This window comes from Anolis sagrei, chromosome 1, assembly GCF_037176765.1.
Source record: "Anolis sagrei isolate rAnoSag1 chromosome 1, rAnoSag1.mat, whole genome shotgun sequence".
NCBI lineage: Eukaryota > Metazoa > Chordata > Lepidosauria > Squamata > Dactyloidae > Anolis > Anolis sagrei.
The window spans coordinates 266179645-266205925 of NC_090021.1; the positions used below are offsets into that span (position 1 = coordinate 266179645).

At 40.9% G+C, this 26281-nt stretch overlaps 1 long non-coding RNA gene across 1 annotated transcript in view; it reads left to right on the forward strand.

Annotated features, from left to right (window-relative positions):
- The first annotated feature begins 6127 nt into the window (after window positions 1-6127).
- LOC137095957 (uncharacterized) overlaps window positions 6128-26281 on the forward strand; it is a 133383-nt gene continuing 113229 nt past the window's right edge. The window contains exons 1-2 of the long non-coding RNA XR_010909101.1: window positions 6128-6349; window positions 16176-16311. This is a non-coding gene — a long non-coding RNA (uncharacterized lncRNA). The remainder of the gene's footprint in view (window positions 6350-16175; window positions 16312-26281) is intronic.

Consider the following 26281-nt stretch of genomic DNA (forward strand, 5'->3'; position numbering starts at 1 on the left):
CACATTGGACTAGTTTCCTTGCCAGAAGGTCATGGGGGACCTTGTCGAAGTCCAGGTACGCTACATCCACGGCATTCCCCGCATCTACCCAGCTTGTAACTCTATCGAAAAAAGAGATTAGATTAGTCTGGCATGATTTGTTTTTGATAAATCCATGTTGACTATTAGCAATGACCGCATTTGTTTCTAAGTGTTTGCAGACCACTTCCTTAACAATCCTTTCCAGTAGGTTCTTGTGGGTTTTTTCGGGCTATAGAGCCATGTTCTAGAGGCATTTCTCCTGACGTTTCGCCTGCATCTATGGCAAGCATCCTCAGAGGTAGAGGTCTGTTGGAATTAGGACAATGGGTTTATATATATCTGTGGAATGGCTGGGGTGGGGCAAGGAGCTCTTCCCTGCTGCAGTTAGGTGTGAATGTTCAGCTGATCACCTTCATTAGCATTTGAAGGCCTGCCTGCGCCTGGGAAAATCTGTTGCTGGGAGGTGTTAATCTGTGCCTGGTTTTTTCCTCTCTGTTGTTTAGCTGTTATAATTTTAGAGTTTTTTAATACTGGTAGCCAGATTTTGTTCATTTTCATGGTTTCTTCCTTTCTGTTGAAATTGTCCACATGCTTGTGGATTTCAATGGCTTCTCTGTGTAGTCTGATTCCTTTCCAGAATCTTGCCTGGTATCGACATGAGGCTGACCGGACGGTAGTTGTTTGGGTCGTCCTTTTTTCCCTTCTTGAAGATTGGGACCACATTGGCCCTCCTCCAGTCTCTTCTCCAAGAACTCTCAAAGATGGTTGCCAATGGTTCCGAAATGACTTCCGCTAGTTCCTTCAATACTCTTGGGTGTAGTTGATCTGGCCCTGGGGACTTGAACTCATTTAGAGCGGCCAGGTATTCCTGTACGACTTCTTTCCCTATTTGGAGTTGGATGTCCTCAAATCCCTCATCCACTCCGTCTTGCTGAGGTTGAAGATGACTTTCTTTTCGTGAGAAGACCGAGGCAAAGAAGGTATTAAGTAATTCTGCCTTTTCCCTATCCTCTGTCAGCATTGCCCCATCTTCTCCTCGAAGAGGCCCTATCGCCTCCTTGTTTTTCCTTTTTCTACTGACATAAGAAAAGAATCCCTTTTTATTGTTTTTAATGTCCCTGTCAAGCCTGAGCTTGTTTTCTGCTTTAGCCTTGCGGACCTTTTCCCTACAGGTGTTGGCTATTTGTTTGAATTCTTCTTTGGTGATTTCTCCCTTTTTCCACTTTATGTGCATGTCTCTTTTGTGTCTTAGCACAGTTAGAAGTTCTTTGGACATCCATTCTGGCTTCTTTGCACTTGTCCTATTTTTTCTTTTTGTTGGTACAGTTTGCAACTGCGCCTTGAGTATTTCACTCTTGGGAAACTCCCATCCATCCATAACTCCTTTGTCTTTTAGTATCTGTGTCCACAGAATGCTGCTCAGTGTTTCCTTCATTTTTTGGAAATAAGCTCTCCTAAAGTCCAAAATGCGGGTTTGACTTGTCTTAGTCTCGACCTTCCTTTGTATCTCAAATTGCAGGAGCACATGGTCACTTGTGCTCCTGCAATTGCCCCTAAGGATCCTACCACTTCAACCGCATCGATCAGGTCCTCCGCATTTGTTAGGATGAGATCAAGAGTAGCCAATCCCCTTGTTGCCTCTTCTACCTTCTGGACCATGAAATTGTCTGCAAGGCAAGCGAGGAATTTGTTGGACTTTGTACTCTTGGCCGAGTTTGTTTTCCAGCAAATATCGGGATAGTTGAAATCGCCCATGACTACTACATCTCTTCTCTGTGCCTGTTTGGTCAACTGTTGGCAGAAGACTTCATCAATCATTTTGGATTTAGATCATAACATGTCATGGAAACAGCTTTTGTTGCCCTAATGGACAAACTCTGTTGGGAGAGACATAGGAAGAGACATAGGAAGAGACATAGGAAGACCCTGTATGTTTTCTTTGGTATCTTACTAGACTGACTCTCAGTTTGATCCAATTCTCTGGTGAGATTAAAAGACAGCCATGCTAGTCTGGATCAGTATGCAGAGGTATCTTGTAACATCTTTGAGATCAAATGCGAGAAAGAGGTTTGTGGCATAAATGAGACCATCAGTCCACTTCATCAGTTGCATTCAGTCATATGGTAGTTCCACCCAATCTGTTTACATGAGGATTAAGGAATTTTAAATTTGGATTAAGGAATCTCACCCCCCCCCCCCCATACATGTTGATGTTTTTGAGACCAATTCAACATGTTGGGGTCTTCCTTTATGGCCCTAAATGGTTTAAGAACCAGGCATCCGAAGAAGAGCCACAATCAATAGCAACTTGCACATATATTTGCAAGAAGAGGTTCCTCACTCATCACATAAGTGGAGGAAAAGAGGGGAAACAGGGGACAGCAGGAGACAATGGAGGGAAAAGTCTTACTCTGTTCCCTCCTGTCAAAGTCCATCTTCTGCCATCCCATATCCTTTTCCCACAGAGGTCCATCTTTCCCCTGCTTTTTGTCACTTCGTAGTTGGGCAATAACTAACTCTTCAAAAGGCACTCTGGGCTCCATTTCTCTACACTGATGAAATGGAGCCCTGTAGAGTTTTGCTGGAATTTGCCTTACCTCAAGCGATGGAGTCTGTGGGACTCTGTTTCGGCAGCATAGAGAAACATGGAGAAGACAGCATCTGATGAGGTCATTAAAAGAAGCTGCCTTTTCCTGAGGTCTTTTCTTCCTCAGCAATAAAATATCATTCCAAAAGATAGCACAATAGATTTTAGTCTTGTGCTCTTTATGGCACCACTTCAAAATGTTTCATTTCCCTAAAACATTTTAATTTGATTGCATTGTTTTTCACTTGTGGAATAGCTTTGTCTATGGCCCATCAATTCTTTATTATGGTATTTTATTTTTCTTGCTGACGTAATATTATCTTGACAATTGAACTTTTTATGTATCTACCATGAGATCAATCTTTGGATAATTATATAATTTAGAGTTTTACAAAACAGATGTACCGCCATCTCTTCAAAGAATGTATGGGGAATAATTTCCAAATAGAACTCATGTCTTTCATATTTTTGTTACACTGGATATGGGAAAAGTGGCCTAAGTGAAAATGATTTTTTTAGAATGCTGGACCGTATGAATGTGATAGTAGAATGCATCATTTGAACACTTCATGCCAGGATAAAAAGCTTCCTAAGGTAGTAAAACCAGTGACCGTTTCACACAATACAGTTATAGCATTATGATTCCATTTTAACTGCAATGGATGCATCCTATGATTAGATGGAGGGGGGAGGGGCATTTCTAATTCTCTACCAAACCAGAAAAACTACAAGAAATTCTCATCAATTCAAGAGGTGTATCTACTGCTTGTTTGGATGGGACCTGTGAAACTAATCAGAACTAAAGATGTGGTAACAGTGCTCATTCAGTTGAAAAGAAAAAAAGAAGAAATTAATAAAAAGCTAGAGTGCATCAGTTTAAAATTATGTCACCCCAAATTCATAGGAAAACCTTTATTCCACACAAAACTAATAGAATAACAACAACAATTCAAAGTGAGATTTTAAAGAGCTAAACCTTGAGTCACAATGAATATTTTTTTAAAAAACATTTCTATTCTGCCCTTCTCACCCCGAAGGGGACTCCGGGCAGAGCACAGCACATATATAGCAAAAATTCAATGCTGGGACAAGAATTCATTATGTGCATATATAAACATTAAAAACATTTAAAGTTTTTAATTTCAAATTCTAAAATCTTTTTAAAAACTCTCAAATCCTTTATCACACCAAAATAATCCCACCAATGTTACTTATTTTCTTACAAAATATGAATTAAAATAAAATTCTTACCCATTCTTGATGACGTTAACAGTGTACAAAATATATAAGTTTGTAATTGGGTTTTGAAAAATTGAAGTAATTTTCTGATCTTCCAGTTAGCCAGACTAGCTTGGTTTATTGGGTCTAGTCCCAAGTGGACTTTAAGAGATTACTCACTAAATAACCCCAGATCATTCCCCCCCCCCTCCCTTCCCCAGTGGAGTAAGAATGATTGTTTTTGAGGATAGCTGATTCCCCTTCTAAAAACTGGTTTGTTATTGATAAAGTGCATATGTACAACTACAATAACTTAATATGGCTGGGAGACAGTGCGTATGTTTATTATATAATATATAAAATTATTAAATTGTAAATATAGACATCATTACAAATAAACTGCTCAATTGATGTCTTGAAAAGGGACCCATAAATTCTTTTGCAGGGGGCCTCCAAGTTTCTTGTTCAGCCCTGCTTTCAGACTACATTTTTCTCAATGAAAGCGGCTATATCAGAACCAGATGTTCTGTGTAAGCACAACAGAACACAGATTCCTTGAATGGAATCTCTGACATATTCTTTGTAGGGCACAAGGTGGTCCCAACATGAAAAGAGTGGCAAATTCAGCCCAAGGCCATGAGATGTCATTCTACTTCAGGTGAGTAAAAATATATAACTAATTGTGACTGTGAAGAAAGAGGGGGGGAAAGACGTTGGCTAATAAGAGGTTCTGTTTCCAGCTGTAAGGCTGTTTCAGCAGTTGTTATCCATGCTTAAAATGAGGGAAAGTGTGTTTGTGTGTTTAAATATTCCTTCCTTTTGTCCACAGGTGGGGTTTCTGTTCATAGCAGTAAACCTTTAGCATGTGTAAGATGCATGATGGGAAATGTTTCCAGTGAAGGAACATTTCACACACTATTCTTTCTCCACAAGAGGAACAAGGAAGTTGTTTTAGGGTGACATCTGGCATGGTTTCCACTTTATATTCTCCAAGTATTATAACAGGAACCAATACTGGTTTTATTAGTTCACCTACTATGCCATGTTCCATCATTTTTCTGTCCAGTCCCAGCTACTGATGACCACTTCATTATTTCATTTCCACTGCAAATAAGTATTTTGTGGTTTGCAAACAATGGTAGCTGATAACTGCCATGTCAGTTGTTATAGTCTCAAAACTATTAATTTTAAGGATACACATAATGCATTTTCTTCTTTTCTTCTATTCCAGGATACAAATGGTGCTGCAATAGTTGCCTTAATATATATTTTTTAAAAACATAAAGTCTTTTCTTTTTTTTGCACAATAGTTGAAAAAACTTCCTCATGCAATTAATGTGGTGTAGTAATCTGAGTGTTGTAGACCAGGGGTCCTCAAACTTTTTAAACAGAGGGCCAGGTCACAGTCCCTCAAACTGTTGGAGGGCTGGGTTATAATTTGAAAAAAAACATGAATTCATATGCACACTGCACATATATTATTTGTAGTGCAAAAAACACTTAAAACAATACAATAATTAAAATGAAGAACAAAATTAACAAATATAAACTTATTAGTATTTCAGTGGAAAGTGTTTACCTGCTTTTGGCTGATGAGATAGGATTATTGTTTTGTGCTTTCAAGTCATTTCAGGCTGAGGTTGACCCTGAGCGAGGGCCAGGTAAATGACCTTGGAGGGCCATATCTGGCCCCCGGGCCTTAGTTTGAGGAGCCCTGGTTGTAGACAATATGGTGTAGTAATCCAGGTAAAAGTCCATAATGAACCATGAATTTAATTGGATGGCCCTTCTCAGACTGTCCCACCTCAAAGTTGTTGTGAGGATAAAGCAGAGTGGGAGAATTGGGTATTCTTGGGCTCATTGACAGAAAGGCAGAATATAAATGTTAATTAATTAAAATATAATAAATACGAATAATCTTTTGTGTAAATTTATGCAAGCCTTTCCAATTGAAGACTGGACTAGTAATTATATAAAATGACAAGTTAACAAGAATTACAAAACAATACTAACTTGAATATGTTTTAAAGCAATTCTCTGTCAATAACTGTTAAGAGAATAAACAATTCCTTGGAACAACAAAGATCACAAAAACAATTTTGCCATTTGATGTTTAATTTAAATCACAAAGCCCTGCAAACAGAATTCTACAAATTCTTATTTGGAATGACTAAAACACTCTGTTCATTGCTGTCAGATGAAACAAGATTTGCTGTGCTCTATATAGTCATAATACACATCATATGTACCTCCATTATAGACATGCTGTTTCATTTATGAAGGCCAACAGAATTTAATTGCAAATCAATGCTGCAACAAAACCAAGGGGAGCGCATTCCACTTTCCTTAGACGGGCAATAAATTTAGCTGAACTCTAACAATACTCTGACTGCAAACCTCAGAATACTTGCACTGGGCTGCCTTCTTGCATAAGTGGGAAAACTTTTATTTACAAGTATAACTTTTGAGGATGGCCACCACAACATACTATTTACCTGTTCCAATAGAAGTGAAGGAACTGAGGTAAGTAACTGTTTTTTAACATATTGCATCAATTATAATTAATCATAAGTTGCAGATCCACCTAACACACAAATCAGCCCAAGTGTTAGAGACCTGAGTGGTGTATTGAGTTTTCTCATAATAATAACATGGTACTGATCTCCACCATTTGGATCCTTATGGCTCCCTCACCCCAGTTTTACACCACATATTCACTTTATAAGTATGTTTTTAATATTACCCATAAGATGTTTTGACAGTTGTGCAAGAACTGTGTTTTAGTTCCCTGCTATAGGGTTGGTGCACAGAAGAGTCAGTGCCCAAATTAAACAGAGAGAAGTACTGGACAGCACATCTTCCATGGTTTAAGAATGTAAAAAGTTTTGATATTTCAGCCATCAGAATGCAACAGGGTAACACTATGAGTATGTTGGAAAAACAATAAATACTGTGAATGTAGTAAGATAAAAAAGACAAAACCAGAAACAAACCACATCAATACTAATAAATAATACATAAAATAATGTATTTATTTACAGTATTTCTATACCGCTTTTCTCACCCCTAGGGGAACTCATAAAATAAAACAGGTTTGTTGTTTCAGAAAATCCAACAAAGGCAAAATAAGGATCGGCTATCATGAGGTGCCTCAGAAGTCTATTTTCCTTGAATAAAACGACTTTGAAGAAAGAAGAAGTGGTTGAAGTTACTTAGGAAGATCAAGAAAAGATAAAATCCACAGGCCCATTGAGATATCCATTGGGTTAGTTTTATGATTCTACTTTAACTCCCAAGGCTACATCCTATGGAATCCTAGAGCTTGTAGTTTGGTGTGCCATGACCTTTTTGACTGAAAATTCTAAATATACTTTTTTGAACTATGAATCCCAGGATTCCATAGGATGGAAGTATGACAATGTGGTATCAAAGCACATTAATTGTTTAGTGTGAACAGGCCCCAGATTATTGTGAGGAAAGAGTGTGGGTTCAGTTCAGTTCTGGTGGTGAAAACAAACTCATAGACCCATAATAGCAGAGCTGGGCTTTCCACAGAGCTGGGCTTTCCACCCTATAGCAGAGCTGGGCTTTCCACAGAAGTTGAGGAAGCAGGAACCCATTTTGTTTCCTTCTGCTTCAGGGTAAGCTTTGTTTAAATTTAACAGCTTTCAGCGCTGCTTTCTTTGAGAGGTGGGGCTTCCTCCATTTAAAAATTAACTGCTCTGTTTGAGGGGAGGGGCTTCCTGAGTTTAAAAATTAACTGCTCTGTCTCAGAGGCGGGGCTTCCTGGTTATCCTATATAAACCAGTGTCAGAACTCGTACACTCAGTAACCTATACTTTCACCCCTGCATACAGACAACAACATCAAACACACACCAGAGGAGGTCATTAGCAACCTCCAGATGGAACAAACATGAAAACTTCCCATCTCATGCACAAGCTGTGGCATGTTCAGCTTTTTCACACTACAATTACTCAATTACATCTGCCCCAAGTGTACACAGATCACTCGCATGGAACACAGGATACGACAACTCGAGGTCCGTATTAAAACCCTTAAGGACATTCAGGAACTTGAGCTGTTCTTAGACACCACACACCACACTGGCCTAGACACGCGGCCCATATCACACCAACATTACGGGGAGGCTCAACAGAACAGCACCTCAGATGTGGACAACCCTCAGGCTTGGAGAAATGTCACCCTTAGAAAGACACATAGGACCCAGAAGCCTCCTCAGAATACTCCGCTCAGCTGCAGTTACACAATAGATTCCAAATTCTCACACAACTAGCACCTGACCAAGAAACACAACATATTGGGGAAGACCAGAATGGCTTAGATACTGATCAGTGGCTCATCCTTGATCAGTGTGCAGGGGATAGCCCTGACTGGGACAACACTTCACAACATTCACACTTGCACAATCGTGCAGGGGTACCATCCCCAACCATAGACCAGGAGCAACAGGAACACATACAGGAGAACCATAGGCTCTTGGACGAATCTCAATGGATTGTCCTTGACGAATGCACCGGGGATGTCGAGGAGAAGGACAACACTTTTCACCTACACAATTCACACCAACAGGATCACTTTTCTGGAGACCTACACACTACATTGCACAAAAGGGGCCCTGTCATTCCTGAAAGTAAACAGGTCTTGGTAGTAGGCGACTCCCTCCTTAGAGGAACGGAAGCTGTCATTTCCAGACCAGATGGGATGGCTCGAGAAATATGCTGCCTACCGGGGGCAAAAATACACCATATCACTCAGAGGCTCACCAGGCTCCTCAAGCCCTATGACCGTCCTCCCCTCATGTTGATTCATGTAGGAACCAATGATACTGCAAGGCATACGTTTCAAAAGATCACAAATGATTTTCGAGCTCTAGGAGCAATGCTAAAAGAATGTAATGTACAGGTGGTCTTTTCATCCCTCCTCCCTGTTGTAAGACACGGACCCACAAGAGCCAGAAAAATAGTACAGGTCAATGACTGGCTTAGAAAATGGTGTCAGGAGGAACGCTTTGGCTTCCTCGACCATGGCCTGCTATTCCAGGAGGATGGCCTACTGGCAAGGGATGGGGTGCATCTCACACAAGTAGGAAAACACCTTTTTGCTCACAGACTCGCAAACCTCATTAGACGCACTTTAAACTAGGTCCACCGGGGGAGGGGGACAACAGCCTTGCGAACACTACTTTACCCATAATGTCTGGGAATCGCCAGAAGGCTAAACGGAGGGCTGCACAAACACAACAAGGACCAAGTACCAAAAGCACAATAATCCCAATTAAACAGCTCAAGGGAAGATCCCAGGGGCTCACATGTCTTTACACTAATGCACAGAGCATGGGAAATAAACAAGACGAACTCCAACTTCTAGCACTACACCACAAATATGATATCATAGCCATCACTGAAACCTGGTGGGATGACTCCTATCGCTGGAATGTAGATATCGAGGGGTATAACCTCTTTCACAGAAACCGAACAAAGGGGAGAGGAGGCGGAGTAGCCTTATATGTCAAAAACTCTTATGCTGCAGAAGAAATTCAAGACAGCAACCTGGGAAACCAACTTGAAATCATCTGGATAAGAATCAAGGGAACTGGGACTCAAAAAGATGTCGTTGTAGGCGTCTACTACAGACCCCCAAGCCAGGAGGAAGATCTTGATGAAGTCTTCTGCCAACAGTTGACCAAACAGGCACAGAAAAGAGATGTAGTAGTCATGGGCGATTTCAACTATCCCGATATTTGCTGGAAAACAAACTCGGCCAAGAGTACAAGGTCCAACAAATTCCTCGCTTGCCTTGCAGACAATTTCATGGTCCAGAAGGTAGAAGAGACAACAAGGGGATTGGCTACTCTTGATCTCATCCTAACAAAGGCGGAGGACCTGATCGATGCGGTCGAAGTGGTAGGATCCTTAGGGGCAAGTGACCATGTGCTCCTGCAATTTGAGGTACAAAGGAAGGCCGAAACTAAGACAAGTCAAACCCGCATTTTGGACTTTAGGAGAGCTGATTTCCAAAAAATGAAGGAAACGCTGAGCAGCATTCCGTGGTCACAGATACTAAAAGACAAGGGAGCTACGGATGGATGGGAATTTCTCAAGAGTGAAATACTCAAGGCGCAATTGCAAACCGTGCCAACAAAGAGAAAAAATAGGACAAGTGCAAAGAAGCCAGAATGGATGTCCAAAGAACTTCTAACTGTGCTAAGACACAAAAGAGACATGCACAAGAAGTGGAAAAAGGGAGAAATCACCAAAGAAGAATTCAAACAAATAGCCAACTCCTGTAGGGAAAAGGTCCGCAAAGCTAAAGCAAAAAACGAGCTCAGACTTGCCAGGGACATTAAAAACAATAAAAAGGGCTTCTATTCTTATGTCAGTAGAAAAAGGAAAAAGAAGGAGGCGATAGGACCTCTTCGAGGAGAAGATGGGGCAATGCTGACAGGGGACAGGGAAAAGGCAGAGCTACTTAATGCCTTCTTTGCCTCGGTCTTCTCACAAAAAGAGAGTCTTCAACCTCAGCAAGATGGAGTGGATGAGGGATTGGAGGACATCCAACCCCAAATTGGGAAAGAAGTCGTCCAGGAATACCTGGCCGCTCTTAATGAGTTCAAATCCCCAGGGCCAGATCAACTACACCCAGGAGTACTGAAGGAACTAGCGGAAGTCATTTCGGAACCATTGGCAACCATCTTTGAGAGTTCTTGGAGAACGGGAGAAGTTCCAGCAGATAGGAGGAGGGCCAATGTGGTCCCAATCTTCAAGAAGGGAAAAAAGGATGACCCAAACAACTACCGTCCGGTCAGCCTCACGTCGATACCGGGCAAGATTCTGGAAAAGATTGTTAAGGAAGCGGTCTGCAAACACTTAGAAACAAATGCAGTCATCGCTAATAGTCAACATGGATTTATCAAAAACAAGTCATGCCAGACTAATCTGATCTCTTTCTTCGATAGAGCTACAAGCTGGGTAGATGCGGGGAATGCCGTGCATGTAGCGTACCTGGATTTCAGTAAGGCCTTCGACAAGGTCCCCCATGACCTTCTGGCAAGGAAACTAGTCCAATGTGGGCTAGGCAAAACTACGGTGAGGTGGATCTGTAATTGGTTAAGTGGACGAACACAGAGAGTGCTCACTAATGCTTCCTCTTCATCTTGGAAAGAAGTGACGAGCGGAGTGCCGCAGGGTTCCGTCCTGGGCCCGGTCCTGTTCAACATCTTTATTAATGACTTAGATGAAGGGCTAGAAGGCATGATCATCAAGTTTGCAGATGACACCAAATTGGGAGGGATAGCCAATAGTCCAGAGGACAGGAGCAGAATTCAAAACGATCTTGACAGATTAGAGAGATGGGCCAAACCTAACAAAATGAAGTTCAACAGTGACAAATGCAAGATACTCCACTTTGGCAGAAAAAATGAAATGCAAAGATACAGAATGTGGGACGCCTGGCTCGAGAGCAGTACGTGTGAAAAAGATCTTGGAGTCCTCGTGGACAACAAGTTAAACATGAGCCAACAATGTGATGTGGCAGCAAAAAAAGCCAATGGGATTTTGGCCTGCATCAATAGGAGCATAGTGTCTAGATCTAAGGAAGTAATGCTACCCCTCTATTCTGCCTTGGTTAGACCACATCTGGAATACTGTGTCCAATTCTGGGCACCACAATTCAAGAGAGATATTGACAAGCTGGAATGTGTCCAGAGGAAGGCGACTAAAATGATCAAGGGTCTGGAGAGCAAGCCCTATGAGGAGCGGCTTAGGGAACTGGGCATGTTTAGCCTGAAGAAGAGAAGGCTGAGAGAAGATATGATAGCCATGTATAAATATGTGAGAGGAAGCCACAGGGAGGAGGGAGCAAGCTTGTTTTCTGCTTCCTTGGAGACTAGGACGCGGAACAATGGCTTCAAACTACAAGAGAGGAGATTCCATCTGAACATTAGGAAGAACTTCCTGACTGTGAGAGCCGTTCAGCAGTGGAACTCTCTGCCCCGGAGTGTGGTGGAGGCTCCTTCTTTGGAAGCTTTTAAGCAGAGGCTGGATGGCCATTTGTCAGGGGTGATTTGAATGCAATATTCCTGCTTCTTGGCAGGGGGTTGGACTGGATGGCCCATGAGGTCTCTTCCAACTCTTTGATTCTATGATTCTATGATAATGCTCTCAAAGGTAACCTTTTTTTATTTTAAGGGAAGGTACCTGGATATTGGGGATCTAAAAAAAAAAAAAAGGCCAGCAAGATTGATACTTGCCTAACCCTCATACAAAGCAAAAGATTTTGTTTGCTTTGTAGAGTCTATTTTATGAAGAAGTATGATAATGTTGCTTTAATGTTCCATATTCCGGAAATGATATAGTTCACTTGAGAGAGCACAGAGCTGTGGCAAAGAGCCTTTTAAGTCATACTCATTTTAACTGGAATAGTTTAATGATGTTGCTGTATAGAAGGATAAACCAACTCCCCTCTAGTGTAAATCTGAAAAGTGGCAGGGGCTCCATTGTGGTTGGGCAAGCTAGGAAATGTCTATGAAAGACACACAGTACCTCAACAAGACTAGACTCCATTTGTTTTGTATTTTAAATTCCCCTAATTTTTGCATGTCTTTGAATTAATTATTCTTTCTTAAACATCAAAGAAAAATGAGGGATATTTTTACTTTTAACAGTTTGTACTATAATAATTATCCTATTGCTCCAATGACAGGGTTGCACACTTCTTAGGTTTTGGAGATTACAAAAGGAAATGCAGCTAATTATAGTCTGAAAGAAATTACAGTACTGGTTCTTTATTTTCATGGTCTCATTTACATCCACAGAAAGCAATCCATCTCTGGAAAGTTACCTAACACTAATACTTGGGAGTCCATCTGGAAAGTCCACCATGTTGTTCTTCAATCTTGTTGCAGCATTGGTAGATGCTTATCAACCCAATCTGATTTCCAGAAAAGTATGGAACTATATTAAATAGATCTAGCATACGCCGGGCATGTAGCCGGGGGGGGGGGGGGGGCTCAGGGGGCTTCAGCCCCCCCCCCCCCCGAAATTCTCATGGTGGTTCGCGAAAAGGCCTTACTGGTGCATTATTTAAACTGTTATGTTTATTCATATCATGATCTGATCACCATACTCAATATATCCCATATGCATGGGGGTATTGGGGTAATGATACAAAAGGTTTGCTAGGCTAGACCCTCTTTCACTCAGATTCAGCCCGCCCCGAAACTCAGCCCCCCGAACCCCCCCCTGAACATTTTTAGCCCCCCCCCCCCCTGAAACGAAATCCTGGCTACAGGCCTGGCATACGCACTCCAAATTTAGATTTCCAAATATTTCCAATACATTTGCCTTCTAACAACAGCATGGCTCTTATTCTGCAAACTTCAACCACCCAGCTGTACAATCCTATGCATGTTTACCCAGATCTAATTCCCAGAGGTGTTCAGATAATCTTACACATGTGACTAGACAATTTCATCCTAATATAGTCAGCCTTTCACATTCATTGAAGTTAGGGGAACGGGGTCCCTATGAAAGTTGACTATAGAGTCACACCGGAGGACCTAGAGTTTCCTAGAGAAAATGGTTTTTAATCAAATCTGTGAATAATCAAATCTTCAAAAGTCTTCAAAAGTCAAAATTGAAAATGTGGAGGGATGACTGTCCTAAATTTTATAGATGACCATAGACGTTCAGAAAACCCATGGAAAATAACACTCATGTATAGTTAAGAATATGATTATCTATCTCTTTTGGCTATGTTCAGCTCATCCAGATAATTTAGGTTTGCAGTTTATCGTGTTTTTCATGTTACAATTTATCATAGTGTGAAACATCCCTCATTTCATGGAGCTCCCTCTTTCTCTAGAATCTCTCCTTAAAACTATCTTTTGCCTTTAAATGTTGCTGGGTATTTCCCTGCCATAACAGAAGTAGCAGCAATAGTGGCTTAATGCTCTAGTAGCAGGCATAACTGTCACCAGGGGTTGAAACAACAATAAAAAAACACGTGCACAAAGTTCATTTTTTCTTCTGTTTAGATAGCCAAACAATGATTAGCCTAGAAGGTACTAGAAATCCTCCACGAGCAGTGAGAGGTGAGATTGAATCTGGAACTTTGGAGTGGTCTTTCTGATGAATATTTCCTGCCTTCAGGCAATATCTCCTGACAGAGATTACTTCCATTGCTGCCCCCCCCCCCCCACATTGGTGTAACATTAGGGGAATTGCTAATTGCGGGACGCAGGGAGCATACAACGCCCTTGTTGTACCAGCTCCACTGGCTGCCGATTTGCTACCGGGCTCAATTCAAGGTGCTGGCATTGGCCTATAAAGCCCTAAACGGTTCCGGCCCAAGATACCTATCTGACCGCATCTCGGCCTATGAGCCCACGAGGACTTTGAGATCGTCCGGGGAGGCCCTGCTCTCGATCCCACCTGCCTCACAGGCACGCCTGGTGGGGACGAGAGACAGGGCCTTCTCGGTGGTGGCCCCTCGGCTGTGGAACACCCTTCCTGTGGACATCAGATTGGCGTCCTCCCTTATGACATTCCGCAAGAAACTAAAGACGTGGCTGTTCGAGAAGGCGTTTGAACAAGAAGTGCAATAAGTGGCAATGACGATAGGAATGGAACAACGGAAAACGATTTTGGATTGTGGCTTAACGATGAGACGATGCGAATGACTTTTTTGTAATTTGTATTATTGATATTTGAGACTGTTGTTGATGTTGATGTTGTTATGACAATGTTTTGGATACTGCTAGTTGTTGTTAATTATGTTTGGTAATTTGCATTTTATTCTCTACATGTTGTACACCACTGTGAGTCGCCCCTGGGCTGAGAACAGCGGTCTATAAGCACAGTAAATAAATAAATAAATAAATAAATAAATAAATAATCTATTTAGGAATTGTGAGAAAAACCAAAACTTTAAAAATGGTGAACTACTTGGAACCCACAGTTGAGGCATGCATAATGTGATGGGCTCTGTGGGTTGCTGATTCTTAAATGTGTAGAAACGCTGATTTTATTACATTAGTTACTGAAATTTTGGAAAATGTGAATCTCTATAACCATTTGGGAAATGGGATTCATAACCTTTTTGGAAAACCACTGGTCAAATGAAAGGCATTACCTTGTTAAAAGTCATAACTCTTTTTGTAAAATGACATTCATCGGCATTCATGCAGGGCAACTAGATCTTTCAGCTGTTAAACTGATGTACCTAGGTATGTCTTTGAATTCTGTTAGGGACAAAGACATGCCAATGTATAAAAACACATATTTCACAGTTTCAGAAGTGTTTCTTGAAGTTGCCCAAAAACATCTACTCTCCCTTAAAATATATTTGCCTTTAAAACATGCTCTCAAGAGACAAAATAAACAAGTCTTCTTGAAAAGTAAGAGTTGGTCTACTTGCAAAAATTCTTGTATACAGCATACAGGTACTTTCTTTATGAATCCAGTTACAATAAGATTTTAAGTAATTTCTCTGTGTAGGTAACACAGGCCATCTTCCCTAGAAACAACAATCCATAGTCCAAAGCATCTCTCTTGTTGTGAGAGTCTAATAAGTTTCTAAGCATACATCTTACTGAAGTCTAAACTGAACTGTTCCTGCAGTCTTCTAAAAGCATACAGATGGCTTCTACTTTCTCTAAGAGTCAAATGGCTTCTACAAACTAAAATGGAGCCTTGAGTCCTGAACATGTCCAGTTCTGATCACAAGGTCTGCAGCCCCTCCCACAACAAAGAGGTTAGATATAATTGCAAACCAAACTGTATATACAATACAGTAAGCAATTATACACATAACAAATAACTAGTGGAGGCTTGAGAAGTATCTCCAACACTGCAAGCCACTGAACTATCATAGACAGATGTTTAAGAGGGAAAACTATCTCCTGCAGAGAAAAGAGTATGTACTGAAATGAAAGAAACATTTAGCAAGACAATTAGCACAAATCCAGACAATGAAGACCTCAGTTAGTCTCCTTCTACAATGACATATAATCCAGATTATCAAAGAAATGATCCACATTAACTGCTTTGAACTGGATTATATGAGTCTACATTGCCATATAATCCAGTTCAATGCAGATAATATGGATTTTATATGGCAATGTAGAAAGGGGGTTATTTTCCTTTCGGAATAGAGTATAGAATCTTCTCATTGGAAGAGACTACAAAGGCCATCCAGTCCAACCCCCCTGCCATGCAGGTAAAGTACAATCAAAATACCTCTGAAAGTATGGTCATCTTCCTTGTTTGCAGGTTTCATTTTTGCAGATTTTATTATTTGTGGATTTGATTAATATCTCATTTTTCAGAATACTATGACTTTGTTGTCAACTTGCACCAGAAGTCACATTGGAGGATCTTGAGATTTCTCTACAGAGGATTTTATAGTCAACTTCTAGCTAAACCTGATCACAGACTTGCACTGGAGAACCTAGAGAAACGTAGGTAAGTATTCTATCTGTTTTTTTAAAGCATTTCTTTTGAGAGTTTTTCTACATTCATTGGGGCCAGGCATGCCTAACCTCCTCAGGCAATGTGGAGGGACTATTTTATAGATTTTTGAATTCTCTTAAGGGTGCTATCATGCTGATTTGAAAGAAATAGATAGCCTCAGAACAATCAAACTGTCCAGAGTGCAAACTTGGAGGAAATAATGTTTTAAGAGAAGAGGCCCATTTTGCTGTAGTGGGAGGTGGGGGGACCGGCTCAAGCCCGCCGAGCTACAGAAGTGCTGTGTTATTTTACTGGCGGGTGGGCGTTTGTGCAGCACAAAAAGCCCAAAGTGTATCCAGATCCTGTCTGGAGCCACCAGGTCCCTCCATTGTATAAATTGTAATAGGCGAGAGAGACATTTTTCGTTGATCTTTGAGGAAATGTAACTTGTTTGAAGGAAAACTGACAGGTTTATGTTAGGAGGGTAAGAACCAAAGCCTTTTGAGGAAGCAGTGAGTGCAGACGACAGCTGGAATCTGTGCTAGCTGACAGTTTTCTCTGGTGCCTTTCCCCTCCTGCCTTTCTTCTTCCCCCCAGCGTTACCTCCATATGTGAGAGAGTGCTGGTGCTGTTTCTGCCATAGGAATGTGGAGGCACACTGTGGCTTTATCAAACAGGTCATATGAATTTCAGAAGCAACACATGATCTTCCTTCCCTTTGAGGAATAAAGCTGCTGCTTCTGCTGTTGCTTTCCTGCATCTATTTTTAAGCTCTGTGCCCGATTACATCACTACTTCCCTTACAATAATGTGAGATGTTTCATCAGCAGATCCTTTTTGAAAACACCAGATTCATGCAGAGAGAAAAAAAACCCCAATCACTCGGTCTTAAGAGTAACTGTGATGTGTGTGTGGAATCTACAAGGCACTTTATTTTGCCTTGAAACTAGCTAATGTTGAGTCTTCTTATTTTAAAAAATGGCTGGACATGCTGATATAATAAGAGGTTGAGAGGAAGCATCATTAAGGTTTTGTTGGCATTCTTTTTCTGCTCCCCCCATGTGTGTCAGTGTGTATAAGAGAGAGAGGGGGAAAGACTGCTGTCAGCTGTAAGTAATGGGATTAGACTGTGAAATGAAGGAAGCTATTGCCAGAAGCTCCAAGGAAAGTGTTTGGCTATAATTAGTGTTCTGTATCTTGCTAGTCCTGTTTTTTTTTTTTTTTTGTTGCTCAAGGAGGCTATTCTGAGTGTCCAAGTAAGCACCTGTTGCTACTGTTCTCCCAGAAGCCCTTCCACATCCTAGACACCAACAAATGAGAAAAAGTACAAGAAGAAACTAAAATGTCTACTTTGTGTTTGCTTTGTTCTAAAAAAACTCCTAAATCATGGTGATACCTCTATTGTTATTTCATGAAGGCTTGCGGGAAATGATAGATGTGCTTGGTACATGCTGTTCTTCCATGACAGGAGTGGAGAAAGAATGAGATACATGTGAACCCCAAACCCCACCAAAACCCCTCTGGGGACACCTAGAAGCCCCCTAACCCCCCATTCAATGCTTTCGTGCCAATTTGGAGATTTTTTTCACCCACGGAACAGTAAAAAAGCCTCCAGATTGCTGTGATTTAGGTCAGAGCTTCTTAATCTCCCCTCTGCCCCCATGACTTCTTTCCACCTGATAAATTTTTGTGTGGCCTCAGGTATATAGGTATATAAAATAAGTATAACAATCAAACACAACCACTGGAGGTGCTCCACTTTGAAGAGGGGCATGAGGAACCCGCTGCCCCATGCCCCACATTGCCCGACTCCAGCTGAGGGCGATCAGATGGGGGAAAGCATGAGTGTGTGGCTTCCCCCCATGGATTCAAATGGCAACACGGGAAGTGTCCCATGTTGCCCTGGTAGTGGCATGCACTGGCTCTGCCCTCCTTGACCCACAAAGCTGTGCCAGCATCGTCTGACTGGAACCAGTGGGCTCTGTGGGTGACCTGGGCTAAACTAGCACATGCTGCCAATTTTAGCCCCATGTGAAATGGTCTTTTATCAGCTTTTGCAGGACTTACTAAACAAGCTAGTTCTCCTTCTTGCAAAGCACAGCTCAAGCATATTCAAAGTGCAGAGCCCACTGTAAACACAACACATTGTTGCCAACAGATTTGTGTACATGGGTGGCATTCATAAAACTTTTACTGTTGCCAGATTTTTCATGACCCCAACATTGAGCTAAGGGGGCCCTTTTGGGGTCAGGACTCACAATTCATATGCAGTGGTTTAGGTCATCTCCCCAAAACATTTTTTAAAGATGAAAATTGCTTTAGAAAGGCAACTAGAAGTGATGCAATGTCACTTCTAGTGAGACCGCAAAAGATTTTGCAACCCATGAGAAAGGTGGAGCGCCTCCTCAGAGGATCACTACTGATCTAGAAAAAACTGACTAGTTTAGAAGGTTAAATTGATCCAAAGTTCAGAGGCTTTTTTTTTTTTTTGATGCTGCATCTTGAATAATATTAAGTGAAACTTGGCAAAGCTACCAAAAGAAGAATGTATTCTGAGTGTTAAAGAATTATTTGAAAACACCTGATGATGGAATGTTCACCACATTCTATGGCAGTCTATTCCACGGAAAGGATTTGTGCCATCAGGAAACTCTTTGGGCACTTCCAGACAGGGCTTAAACCCACTCTTAAAAACCCCACTTCAGCATGGGTTTAAGCCCCTACACCCTTCCCAAAACCCAGGGTTTCCTGGTGGGGGGTGTCCCCATGCCAGTGTAGCATGGGGCCACCTAACCCCGCCAAAGCCCTTAAAGCCAGTAGTCCTCCTGGCTTGTAGAAATGACACGCCAGGAGACAGGGGAGGGACAGGGGCAGGAGTTTTTTTAATTTTAATTGCTTGGGGTAGGAAAAGGTTGGGTGCCCTCCTCGGGCCTCTGGGCTCATGGAGTCCAAAGAACTGAGATGGATGTGATAACTGACCCCTGGGACTGCAGAAGAAGTCCCAGGGGTAAGTCCCCACAGGCCCCATACCTCACTAGACCTGGGCCTTTCAAGAAGGCCCAAGTCTAATGGGGTATTAAATTCATTCAAGACAAAGCACTGTTTACCTATTTTGTCCTGAATTAATTGTCTTTTACCAGAGGTGTCATTTTGGGCCCTGCCTGGAAAAGCCCTTTCCAATGTTTAATCATAACCTTCATTTTTGTAATGTATAATGTCTAGCTCAGAAACTATCCATATTTCAGTTTCCAAATGTTGCTAAATGACAATGACAAAAACCGCCAATCCTGGTTGGGGACTGAGATTTAGCTATTAATGGCTAAGTAAGTAAAAAATTATTGAATGTGATAATACACCATATCAATATAAACCTTGGAAAAAATTCCAAGTTCTGATAAACCACATGAAAGTTAAAAGGAAAAGAGGAAAACCTGATTTATATAATATTTGTCCTTTTGGGTTGTTGTAGACTTTTTCAGGTTATATGGCCATGTTCTAGAGCAGTGGTTCTCAACCTGGGGTCCCCAGATGTTTTTGGCCTTCAACACCCAGAAATCCTAACAGCTGGTAAACTGGCTGGGATTTCTGGGAGTTGTAGGCCAAAAATATCTGGGGACCCCAGGTTGAGAACCACTGTTCTAGAGGCATTCTCTCCTGACGTTTCGCCTGCATCTATGGCAAGCATCCTCAGAGGTAGTGAGGTCCTTTTCATTACATCATCTGCTTTCTTCGTTCTTTTATATTTTTGTATACTCTGTATTATTATGTATAGGCATCGAATTCTGCCTTTTTTGTAAGCCGCCCTGAGTCCCCCTCCAGGGGTTGAGAAGGGCGGGGTAAAAGCACCAGTAATAAATAAATAATAAATAAATAATAAATGAAAGAGCAACGTTTTGTGTCAGAACCTTATAGAAGAAAGTTTAAAATTTGTCTTCACCTCTAATTTCCCATATGTTTGAGAAAAGACATAAATTGTGCTCCCTAAGACTAGAATATAGAATCATAGAATCATAGAATCAAAGAGTTGGAAGAGACCTCATGGGCCATCCAGTCCAACCCCCTGCCAAGAAGCAGGAATATTGCATATAATTGACATTCTAGAAAATTGTGAGCAATGATATTTCACATCAACATATACAATATATACAATGACTATTTGGCCTTGGAATGACCTGCACTCATCCATCTTGCACCATTATGTCAATTCATTCAAATCAGAGATGAAGGAAGGCCATATGTTGATTGTGTTTCATTGGCAAGGGCAGTTTTTTTTTTTAGACTAACAGAAAGCAGATTTGCTTACAACAGGGTATTGTTGTTTTCACTAGGTTGAACATACCCAATTTCTTGAACTATTTCCAGAGGACTTGAACTCTAGGTTTCTTAATCTGTTTGTTATCTGCCCTGGATCATTATTTAAATAGTTGTGTCCAGAACTAGACACATTATTCAACATGAAGGATGATCTAGTAGGTAGAACAGAAGAGTGCCATTATTTGGACTTTATACTTCTGTTAAAGCAGAATCCAGTTAGCCTTTTCCAGCAAACACAGACATACCTTGGTTAACAAAGACTTTGCTATTAAATTCACCTTTCAAAGATTGTGTTATGCTCACTCAGCCCCATTTTCTCCTCATCTTCTGACTTTAGCAGCATTAACCTGGGAGAAAGTGCATGGAAACACAGACTTTTGGTGTTGGGTTGTTGCAGCATGTCTGCAGTAAACAAGTCAACAAAAAAAGCTTTATCTACTTAAGAGAAGGATATTGACTAGCACAGTGGTTCTTAACCTTTGGACCACGGACCACCAGTGGGCTGCAAGGAAGAAAATCTGGTCCACGAGCTTCCCTCCTTTTTATTTATTTTTTAATTTATTTTATTTCTATTATTTTCATGCTGCCTGCCACTCCTTCCCTATTACTGACCATGGCATATGTTCGGTATCAGAAACTAGAGCTGATGTGGTCTATCCAATGCAATTTTCTAAATCAGGAATTCAAACCAAATCTCAAGTTAACCATGATTTTCTTTGGTTTCTTTCCTTATTTTGTGAATCATTTAATATGTGCCTGTTCCAGTAATTATTTGCTGTCCATGGCTGATGCATTTTTTGGTGATGAACCTTCCTTTTCAGGATTTTTTTTAAAGGATAATTTCAGTCTTTACCTTTTAAAAATTATCTTGTTTTTCCTTTTATTTGATATTATTATTATTACAGCTCACGCTCCCACCTGCATCGCAAGCGCGATTGGTGGGGACGAGAGAGAGGTCCTTTTCGGTGGTGGCCCCTCGACTCTGGAACTCACTCCCTAAAGACATCAAGCATGCCACAACCTTGGCAATCTTTAAGAGGAGCTTGAAGATGTGGTTGTTCCAGTGTGCCTTTCCAGAATAATGATCCCACAGCACTTTGTCCTCCAAAGCACTTCACAGGCATGTAGCCGGGGGGGGGGGGGGCTTGAGGGGCTTCAGCCCCCCCCCCCGAAATTCTCATGGTGGTTCGCGAAAAGGCCTTACTGGTGCATTATTTAAACTGTTATGTTTATTCATATCATGATCTGATCACCATACTCAATATATCCCATATTCATGGGGGTATTGGGGTAATGATACAAAAGGTTTGCTAGGCTAGACCCTCTTTCACTCAGACTCAGCCCCCCCCCCCAAACTCAGCCCCCCGAACCCTCCCTGAAAATTTTTAGCCCCCCCCCCCCCGAAACGAAATCCTGGCTATGGGTCTGGCACTTCATATTGTTTTTAGGTCTGCTTGTATGTTTCCATAAACCGCCCTATCACTTCCTTTGCCCATGTCCAGCATTATTTTAATTTTAATTACATTTGGCCTACCCATAGTTTTTAAAGTGTGTTGTCCTATTTGATAATGTTTATGTTATTGTTTCATTGTTTTGTTGTTTTTAAACTGCTTGTATTGTTGTTGTTATTGCTTGTATTGTATTTTGGGCTCGGCCTCATGTATGCCTCACCGAGTCCCTTGGGGAGATGGTAGCGGGGTATAAATAAAGTATTATTATTATTATTATTATTATTATTGACACAAAAGCACAGTATGTCATAGCAAATAAGATCTGTATGCTGGATTTCATATCACAAAATCACAAGTCAAACACTTCCCAAGCGTCTAGGACTGTGTGATGTATTTTCGAATGATGCATGCAGATCCAAGTATGGTGGCCTTTTGCAGTTGATAGATCGTGATTTTGTCGATGTTTATTGTTTCCAAATGCCAGATGAGATCTTTTGGCACGACACCCAGTGTGCCAGTGACCACTGGGACCACCTGTACTGGTTTATGCCTTTGCAGTTCAATTTTGAGGTCTTGTACTGGTTTATGCCTTTGCAGTTCAATTTTGAGGTCTTGATAGCGGCTGAGTTTTTCCTGTTGTTTTTCCTCAATGCGACTGTCACCTGGTATGGCAAAATCAATAATCCAGACTTTTCTTCTTCTTCTTCTTCCTCTTCCTCTTCTTCTTCTTCTTCTTCTTCTTGATTTTGTTGCAAGGCAATTATACAACGCAATAATAGTGAACAGTCCTTCCCCTCCCACTCCCATCATCCAAACCTTAATGGTAGTGATTTACTCTTTAATTTTTATAAACTGTCCTGAGTGATGCAAGTGGATTGAAATTGTGAGGTAAATGTTTCCTAACACAAATAAACATAAATTTACTAATAATGGTTTTCATCACTTTTCTTGTAATGTTTGATTAATGTACATAAATATTAGACAGTTTCCACTGCTAGCATGGAAATGAAGTGATAGCAAAATAAAGTTATTTGTTTTGCTCTAATGATAAGAAATTCAGAGAACTTTGTAGAGTGAGATACAGAAATGTAATTCTCCATGACTTCTCTCAGTTTCATGGCAACTTGGACCTAGGATTTTGTTTTTGTTTTTGCAACTTGAACTGGAGAGTTTCATTTAAGAAAAGGGGTTTTCCATAGTTTTATCACTGCATGTGTAGATTGTATCATACAGAATATTTGAGAAGACACAACTTGCAACCACTTTAACACTGAGTATTTCTTGGAAGAAGATGGGCAAGCAATTACGTAACAATGAGAAAAAGTCTCTAGTTTGATTAATAGTTGTTCTACATGGGCCCAAGGAGGTCACTACTAGTCACTAGGCTCCAGAAGTTCAAAAAGAGAATTATTATCAGACTATGTATTGTCAAAGGGTTTCGTGGCCAGAATCACTGGGTTTCCGTGAGTTTTTCGGGCTGTACAGACTACACAGAGAAGCCACTGAAATCCACAAGCATGTGAACAATTTCAACAGAAAGGAGGAAACCATGAAAATGAACAAAATCTAGCTGCCAGTATTAAAAGATACCAGAATCAAGATAGTAAATAAAGAACACTGCTCAGATACAGAAGAACTCCAAACAGCTAACAATCATGTACCAGTTAACTCCTCCCAAAACAGAGGATGCCCCAAGGCAACAACCAGGCTACCTCTATGCAGATACCCTCACTGATTGACTTTGAAGCTTTGTGGTTACTCAATGCTATTCAAGCTTCCTAATGGCAACATTTACACTTGTTTTTAACAAACACGGCTTCTTTCTCCCACCCTGGACATTCAACAGATTTATATTCACTCCACTTGCTTCACTGCCAACAGTACCTCTGAAGATGCCAGCCACAGATGCAGGCAAAATGTCAGGAGAGAATGCTACTGGTCTGGATTGTGGTCATACAGCTTGAAAAACTCACAGCAACCCAGTATCAGACGATGTTCTTGTTTTTCTCAATAGTGTCATTATTTGTCAGTTGTTTTATACTTACATCTATTAGAAAATAAAATCAGAGAATTTCAACGAGAAATGCTATACAAAATTCCAAAGAGCAGGCCATTGTTATCTGCTGAAATTTGGTTCCAGGAACCCCCCTGTGGATACCAAAATCCATGGATGCTCAGGTCCCATTCTGTACAATAAATCAATTTATTAATGCTCCAACCAATGATCGTATGCATTTACACCAACAGAAATAACATCTAAGAAGCATCTGCACAAAACACATTGTAAAACCCAACAGTTAAAAGCAGGATGCAGGCAGGATAGAACAGAGCGTGCAAAATATATATCATGAAGTGCAGCGATGCAAGTGCGACATTCACTAGGAACTGCACATTCACCTGTACTGGGAAAGATCCTCAATTTCTGGGGTCCCACATGCACATAGCCAACAAGCCAAAGGAGTGGCCGAGTATCTACCATCCAGTACTGCTGATGGCATACTTTGGAGTTGTAGGGCTGTAAAAGTTTGTCTGAGTTTAGGGAATGTAAGATTGGTTAGGTACATAGCACTTTCATGGTCAAATCTGTACAACTTGAACTATGTTTGGACCTATTAATAGCCTGTTTGGGGGGGGGGGGGGCTGGTGGTGCAGCAAGTTAAACTTCTGAGTTGCTAAACTTGCTGACTGAAAGTCAGCAGTTTGAAGCTGGGGAGCAAGGTGAGCTCTTAGCCCCAGCTTCTGCCAACCTTGCAATTCAAAAACATGCAAATGTGAGTAGATCAATAGGTACCACTTCGGCAGGAAGGTAAGAGCATTCCGTGTAGTCATGCTGGTCACATGACCTAGGAGGTGTCTATGGACAACCCTGGCTCTTCAGCTTAGAAATGGAGATGAGCACCACCCCCCAGAGTCACACACAACTAGACTTAATGTCCAGGGGAAACCTTTACCTTTACATAATAGCCTGTTTGTCCATTTGAATGCCTTGATTATAAATGTATCCATTCAGCTTCTCTCTTGAATTCTAGATCAAAGGCTTATGAGACAGGGTAGGGTATACTTTCTGAACACCATCATCTTTGTTTTATTATAATTAATGTTCACCTTTTCTTTAGAGCAGTATATGCCAAGATTAGTAAGCAGCCTTCTTAGACCTATTTGGGCAAATGAGACTAACACCATATCATCTGCATATAAAAGACAGAAATCTTCTTTGATCCTACTGAGGGTGGAAACAATTCTGGACCTGAAAGTGCTGTTATTATATTGTTCAAATATAAATTAAAGAGTGTGGGTACCAGCAGACAGCCTTGTTTTACTTCTTTGCTGGTGTGAATTGGATCAGTTAATGAGCCAGAGATGCCAACTCTTATTCTAGCAGTGGTATCAGAGTATAGTGCCTTGATAAGGAGCAACAGATGTTTATCTATATTAGCATTAGTCAATTTTTGCCAGAAGAAGTTTCTGTCAATTTAATATTGATAAAGTCTGCATCCAGGTCAACAAAGGCTACAAACAGATGTTTAACTGGTCCCACGATTGCTTGTTGGGCTAAGAGGTACAGATTCAAACACTGGTCAATTGTACTCTGTCCTTTCCTAAAGCCAGCCTGTTCAGGGTAAATAATGTGGTTAACAAATTCCAAATCCTCTAATTTGTTTCACAGGTGTTTGATATAAAACTTAGAATCAATATCTAAGAGGCTAATGGGTTGATAATTGTTGGGATCTTGCTTATCAACCTTCTTGTAAATAGGGACAATGATTTTGTACAATGGCGTAGTAAATTAAGTCCCTTATATAAAATAACAAAATCAAGGTTTGTTTTTTGGAAATATTTTTGGGAATATAATCAAGCTGTGGATGATAGAATCAGTGATGTAGAATAAATAGATATGGAAAGCCAGCGGTATTACAAAATGCTAGTAAATTTTAGCTAGGTTGCCTTGACTGCAAGAGAGAACAGGATTCAAACCTAAGTGAGGGGAAAGAATCTGCAGGTGGGCAAAGAGATACAGTAGCAGCAGTAAGTAGGAGGAAGAGAATGAAAAATCTGAATGGTGTTGGAAGAAACTCCAGGTAAAATCCAAGATCTCCAAGGACAGTGGTGGCAGACCTAGAGATGATCAAAAAAGGAAGAAAGTCAGAAAGAATGGGGAAAAGAAAAGAAGAAAAGAAAAGGAGAATTCTCTGTGTTATCCTTAGACACAGAAAAAG